The following is a 7,707-nucleotide window of genomic DNA, read 5'->3' as shown; positions in this document are numbered from 1 at the left end:
CGGAAATGCGGAGCCTGCTACCTGCTGAGAAACAGGCTCAAAATGGCCCATAAGCTGGAGTCTCGCCAGACGACCCGGCACCCCGCCTCCGCGCCCCAGTGTGGCGGCTCCTTTGTCTTCTCCTGCAGTGCGATGTCCCCAGCTTGGGGGTGCCCCGCCCGGTGCACCTATACTGAACGCCCAGCGCAGCCCCCGAGGCTGCTCCGGGGCCGGGCGCAGAGTGGCCACCGCTGGACAGGGAGAGCACGTGGCCAGCACCGACGCCGCGTGGGCACCGGGTAGCGCCCCCGGAATGGGGGAGTCGACTCCCTCCTTGGCTCACACCGGCCCGGCTGGCACAGCCGCCAGCCCAGCAGGCAGGGATGTCATGGGTTACCCACATGGGGAGGTCACCTGCACGGCCAGTCGGAAGAGAGTGAGCCCCGCTCCGCTCCCGCAGCGCCGAGATTCCACTCCTCACTGGGATATGAGGTCCCTCCAGTGCTGCCAAGTGGAGACCCCTCCTCCCCCAGCGCCCTCAGGACCAGCCACGGAGCTCGCAGGATTGTGTGCGCCTTGGTGCAAGTCAGGAGAAACTGCCAAATCCTCCATCTTTGTAGGAGGGTTTTAAAAATGTGAAGACAGGGAAGATTTTACACACAGATTGCTGTACTGGCATTACACACAACTCTGCATCCAATGATTAAAAACAGCCATTCTTCTCAGCATACATGCAACATTTACCCCAAAACAATGGCCACATCTGGACCATGATGTCCCCAAAATTTCAAAGAATAGGTGACATCCAGACCACATTTCCTTACCACAATGCATCTGAATAAGACGACAGCTACAAAAACACATGGTCACATTTCCATAGGTTTAGAAATTTAAAAACATTTCTAAGTAACTCATAGATCAAAGAAAAAATTATAGTGAAAATTAAAAATAGCTTTGAACTGAATGATAATGAAAATGTTGCATGTCAGATTTTGTAGAATACAAGCCAAACTATAATTAGAAGGAAGGGTATAGACGTAAATGCATAGAAAGCAAGGACAGGAAAAGGAATGAGTTGAGCAACCAGTTTGAGAAGTTTGGAAAAGAATAAACTCAGAAGAAAGGAAATAATAAATAAGAGAGCAGAAATGAATGAACCAGAAAACAAAGATACGATAGGGAGAATCAACACATCTTAAAAGTTTCTCTTTAAAAAACTAATAATATGGCAAACTTCTCACAAAATAGATTAAGGAAAAAAGAGAGCAGACACAAATAAATAACATTAAGAATAAAAAGGGAACATAAGTACAGAAAAGGTAGCAATAATGGCATTATTAACAATCTTATGCCAATAAATTTGAAAACCTTGATGAAGTGCACACAATCTCAGGAAAATACAGGTTACTGAAACAGACCTGAAAAAACAAAAAGACAGTGGGTCCTAATACCTTTCAAAAAATTGAATCAGGCCGGGCGCTGTGGCTCACGCCTGTAATCCTAGCTCTTGGGAGGCCGAGGCGGGCGGATTGCTCAAGGTCAGGAGTTCAAAACCAGCCTGAGCAAGAGCGAGACCCCGTCTCTACTATAAATAGAAAGAAATTAATTGGCCAACTGATATATATATAAAAAAATTAGCCGGGCATGGTGGCGCATGCCTGTAGTCCCAGCTACCCAGGAGGCTGAGGCAGCAGGATCACTTGAGCCCAGGAGTCTGAGGTTGCTGTGAGCTAGGCTGACGCCACGGCACTCACTCTAGCCTGGGCAACAAAGCGAGACTCTGTCTCAAAAAAAAAAAAAAAAAAAAAAAAAAAAAAATTGAATCAAATAGTTAAAAATCTTGCCACAAAGAAAATGCCAAGTCAAACTGTTTTACAGAATTTTATAAAAATGTTAGAAACTTTAAGGAGTAGAAAATTCTAATATTAACAAACTAGTTTAGATAATAGAAAAAAAGGAATATTCTCTGACTTATTCTATGAGGACAGTGTAACTTTTTACTGAAGCCAGACAAGAAGACAGTAAGAAAGTAAAAGTATAGCCCAATCTCACTCAAGAACATAGAGGCTAAAATCCTTTTAAAAATTAGCAGATCAAATGCAGTTATGTGCATTTGTGCATATTAAGGGTAAATTATCATGACTAAGTCATTCACCAACTTTAATCGGTTAAAGCAGAAAAAAATTTAATTATCTCAATAGATACTGAAAAGCATTTGATAAAATCCATCACCCATTCATAATCAAAACTCCTAATAAACTAGGACTAGATAAGAACTCCCTTAATCTGATTTAAAAGACCGATATATAACAACAAATATCATTATCATGATGAACCACATAGATGCAATCTCTTTTGAATTAGGAACAAGACAAGATGCTCTTTACCACATTTTCTATTAAATATTGACTGGAGTTCTAGTTAGTGCAGGATTTTTGTTTGTTTTTAAAAAGAATGGTCTCACTGCCTTTTCCTGGGAAAGAAAGAAAATAAAAAAAAAAAAAAATAAAAAGAATGGGAATTAGGAAGGGAACAAAAACCATATTCTCAGTTTATATGTTTGTCTACACAGAAAGCCTCTAAGACTCAAAAATTAATTATTAAAAATAATAATATGGCCAAATACAAGGTCAATATTTTAAACATCGATTTAATTTCTACATAGTAGTAACAAGCAGAAAACATATTTTTTTAAAAATTACACAACCACCATTCCATAATATATACATATTTCTAAACATGTTTATCTAATAAGTACATATAATTTTTATTTGTTAATTATTTGAAACTCTAGTCTTTCTAGATGTTTTTAAACTATATGTTTAAAAGCGTACAACATATGTTAAAAGTAGAGGGCCAGAGTAACCCCCTTTTAAGTGTTTCTTGTTATTTCGTAGGAGTGGGTGCATTTGCGGCATGGATTGTTGAACTTGTTGAACTTGTGTCTTGGAGAGTATGCCCACTGTCACTGGGTGGGGGGCGGGGAGGAGGACGAATGCAGAGAGGGGTTCTGTGCCAGAGAGTTAGATTAGTTCAGATTGCTTAGCCATTGTTCCATGAGTGCATTGTTCTATGAGTTAATGCTGCTGTGTATTATATGATAAACAAATCCCGATGCTCGAGATATGTTAAAAGCAGAGGTAGTAAAATAATCCCTTTATCTATCTCTTTTTGCTAGTTTTTAAGATCTGTCTTTTGGGAGTGACTTTTTTGGGTTTTTGGGGGTTTTTTTGGTTATTTTTGAGACAGTGTCTTGCCCTGTCAACCAGGGCTAGAGTGCCATGGCGTCAGCCTTAGCTCACTGTCACCTCAAACTCCTAGGCTTAAGTGATCCTCCTGCCTCAGCCTCCCGAGTAGCTGGGACTACAGGCATGCGCCACCACACCTGGTCAATTTTTCTATTTTTAGTAGGGATGGCATCTTGCTCTTGCTAAGGCTGATCTCAAACTCCTGACCTCAAGCGCTACTGGGAGTTACATTTGTTTAGAGGTAGCCCTGTACTTAGTCACTGGATTGGGGGAAAAAGAAGAGGAAAGGTGAAGGGACGGGCGAGTATCTCCATATCTAGAAGATGGTTTTAGATTATAACCATCAGTCTATATGTGCATTTTTAGTAAAGTATCTGTGTTTATTGTGGGCAAAGTTCATTATTTTGCAATATCTGAGCTTTGGACGTGTCCTGAGGTGATCATATATGATAAAAAGTAGAACTAGTGAATTAGCCATTTTGTAAGTATCTTTTTCTTGTAATTGATGGAAAAGATGCATCTTGGACTTGGAATTGTTAAAGTACCTGTGAGTGGTGTGTATCAGGACTTGCTGGCTAGGTTGGCAGCAGGGGGGCAGAAGGAAGTATGAAAGGAGAAATGGATGCAGATGTCTTCGTATTTACATTTTTTTTTTAAGACTTTGGTACTAGTTTTAATAATTAACACTTACCCAACAGAACATTTGGAATTGCCTTGCATATAAAAAAAATTGAGGTTGAATAAAATAAAAAATTAAATTTGCTGTGCCTGTCTGTTACATTAAACCTCCTGAGATCTGTAGGATTAATTTGAATCTTTGTGATATTTAGAATTCCAGTATTTTGTTTTCTTCTCTGTAGTCTTCACAACTGTTATTTACCAAACCACTTCCCTTTTAAAAAGTCTATAATGAAAGCTTACATGTTTAGGCTGTATCAAATTATCTTTCTTTTAAAATAACTTTCAGCAATTATACCTTGAAAACTTTAGCCTGTTGCTACTTGTATGTTACAGGATTGATTTCTTGTATTAAACTGCTTAAAGGCATTTTCACAAGACTAACCACAGGAAAAAAGTACCACTAAAAATTTACAGGAAAAAAAAATCACCAGTCTATAAGAAAGACTTAGAAATGCCTAGCATGATTTGTGGCACTAAATGAAACCTTAATCCTGGTAACTTCTAAAAACAATCTTTCAATTTAGTCCAGATTATGTTGGTTTTGCACTATCTTTAGGTGCATGTTGTAGGTTGATTACATGCATGGCTAGTGACTTAACTAATGAACATGAATTAACAGGTCCCCCTAACTTCAGGATACTCAGTTGTTACCCTTTTGCATTTCTGGTGCACATTAGTACAAAATTGGACCTTTATTGTTTCATAGCTACATTCCTTGAAATCAGAGAGTAGGGTGGTTCTCATGTTTTGTGCAATCAACCAGGTACGGCTTAATACTTAACTTCAGAAACTTCAGGGCATATACCAGACTTGTGGCTTTTAAGTTACTGTGGCCTTATCAGTCCTTTTTACTTACTTAATAACACTACAGTTCCCCCTTTTGCTTTTTAAATTCTTCAATTTGTATTCATTGCTAATTAAGATTTTTCTCATGCTATGCAACTTTTTAACACCAAGTAGTAAGAGCAATGAGGATTTTTTACTATTATCAAAGGATCTTATAGTAAAGTGTGGGGCCCTATGCCTCAATCAGCATTTTAGCCAGACCCCTAGGTGATTCATATGTACATTTAGATTGTGAAACACTGCTTTAGGCTCTGCATATTACCTTTCGTTCAAATAGATACTAACTATAGCAAATAAGGAGCTTGTATTACATCCATCAGCCATAAAACCTACTGTGCCTTAGGATCCTGCTATTGTCTATGTTAGAATAGTTATTATAGAAACTATGGCACATTAAGAAAAAACATACGAATACTTTGCCTTTGTTCATTTTTCATTGATGCTAGAGTGTTCTTACGTAGGCGCAGTCACCTTTCCAAAATGTGAAAGAGAAAAACACAACGATTCACTAGAATTGAAAGGCTTTGTTAATACAATAAATTTGCACTGGTTTAAAAAAAGCTTTGAAGTGTTTAAAAACGGTATCCATTAAAACCATGCCTTAACAAGCTATCTTTTAAAGAATATGACATGTCCATCTTTACAAGGGCACTTTTTATGTATTATTGTGTATAGATGTTTTGAAAAGCTATATTCCTCAAAATAAACTGTATAAAAAGTGTAGTCCTAGTCATTTATTCCCCTTAAGCTGTTTGATGCCTTTCTGAAAAGGCAGATGTCTTACACCAGGAATCTTTTCCTGAGCCACCCATTCTCTCAAAAGAAACCCTTTATCCTTGCCATCTATCTCTTCTACCGCTGAAGTCTGTCTGATTCTGTCCACCACCGGATTGCTGCACACATTTTCTTTCTAACTTTATCATCAATGAAAAAGCAGTAAAGCAGATATAGGATATGGTCTTATTTATTATTTAACTCAAAAAATCTTACTTTTGGCTCGACTCAGACTTAGAAGTAGATGCTCTCAGAGGGGACAGCCTGCGTCTCTTGGCAATCTGTTCCTGGCGCTTTTCTTTGGCCTCCTTCATTCTCTTGGCCAAAAGTTTAGCATATTCTGCAGCCTCTTCCTTATTTTTCTTAGTGCGCTGCTTCTTCAGAGCAATACGCCGGCGTTTATGTGGCAGGACACGTGGAGTTACAAGTCGCCGAATCTTGGGTGCTTTGGTCCTAGGTTTCTTACCTTCTTTATTTAAGGGCTTCCTCACAACATACTGGCGAGCATCATCTTCTTTAGACAGATTGAAGAGTTTGCGGATTCTGCTAGCTCTTTGGGGCCCCAGACGAAGAGGTACTGTAGTATCAGTCAGTCCAGGGATATCCTTCTGTCCTTTTTTTACAATGACCAAGTTGAGAACACTCAGGTTGGCATCCACAATACAACCACGGACAGATTTGCGCTTTCTTTCTCCAGTTCTCCGTGGTCTGTAACAGGAATGCCCCTTACTCAGTAGCAGGCGAACACAGCCATGGGTCAAGACACCCTGCCTCATGGGGAAACCTTGCTTGTCGTTCCCACCACTGATTCGGACCCCGTAACCCTTCCCTTCTTCACCCAGGCGTCGGCAGCAACTTCCGTGGCCATGCGCTTCTCATAGAAAGTACGAGGTTTGCGTTCACGTCCACTGCAGTGAGTTTCTGGCAGCCGGTGGCCGGGAAGGAGATACTCAGCTTCATCGTGAAGCAGCTGATTGCCTCGAGGAGCCACGAAAAAGAGCCGTATTTACATTTTATGATGGCCATTGATGTAAGTGCCTCTCTCTGGCTACACTATAAGAACATATTCAGTAATTCAGCAGAAACTTACCTTCTAGCTAATACTTTAATGGTATAGATCTGATAATGAATTCTCTTAGAAACATTACACTTAGTATACTCTGTTGCTTTATGTTTGGTTTTAAATCGAGCATTAAGGGAATGCAGTATTTTAATTGGAACTCTGCCAGTACTTTTATCTGGAAGTCTGTGGCCATTTTTGTCTTTTATGAAATTTTCATCCTGAAAAAGACAGGATTACATTTTTTTAACAGATTGAGTGGGTGTAGGGTATTCTTGGTTATCAAAATACTCACATAGCTTTGGGATTTTGGATTGGTAAATATTCATGATGTGTGAAAAAGCATGATACATTCCGTACTATCCCAATCCCATAACATTGGATGTTGCGTGTGTCAGGATCTAGAAGGACACGTCAGACTGTGAACTGCTCGTGACTGTGCATGACTTTGTTCTTTGCTTCTTGTGTTTTTCAGTTTCCTACACTGCACATATTAACATTTAAAAAATAAAGGTTATTTTAAAACTTCAAAACTAAAGAAATAAACAAATATTTATTGTAATCATAATGAATTATAATTATTTTATAAATAAAATAAATCATAAATGAATTAAATTATTTTATAAATAAATAAAAAATTTACTTATAACAATAATTATTATTATACCACCAACAACAAAATGTATATACATATCTATGGAATATAACAAATATATCATACATTTATTTTATTTACATATATGTATAATGAAACTAACAGAGGTTGCTCAAGACACATGTGGGGAAAATGTTAGTGCACAGCATTGAAGAAGACCTAAACAAAAGTGTGTTAATCATGGGTAGGAAAACTAAAAAATTGTAAAGACATCAGTTCTTCTCAAGTTGCCTCTAGTGTTACTACAGTCTTACATTCACCTTATTAGCAGTCAGAGAAACGCACATCAAGACCACAGTGAGATACATTTTATACTTTTCAGATAAACAATAATATAAATCTTGGCTAATGCTAAAATTAAGTGAGAATGTGAAAAAATACGGTTATATAACATCAACAATTTTCTATTCTTTGATAAAGTAAAGATTAGTATATCCCATGGTCCAGCAGTACCTGCTGGAAAT

The 7,707-nt window shown here is 38.4% G+C and overlaps 1 pseudogene; it reads right to left on the bottom strand.

Annotated features, from left to right (window-relative positions):
* Window positions 1-5,669: 5,669 nt before the first annotated feature.
* Window positions 5,670-6,488, bottom strand: LOC142875690 (small ribosomal subunit protein eS6-like; annotated as a pseudogene).
* Between the last annotated feature and the right edge of the window lie 1,219 nt (window positions 6,489-7,707).

The sequence above is a fragment of the Microcebus murinus genome, chromosome 14, assembly GCF_040939455.1.
Source record: "Microcebus murinus isolate Inina chromosome 14, M.murinus_Inina_mat1.0, whole genome shotgun sequence".
Taxonomy (NCBI): Eukaryota; Metazoa; Chordata; class Mammalia; order Primates; family Cheirogaleidae; genus Microcebus; species Microcebus murinus.
This window is presented reverse-complemented; position numbering and strand designations above follow the sequence as displayed.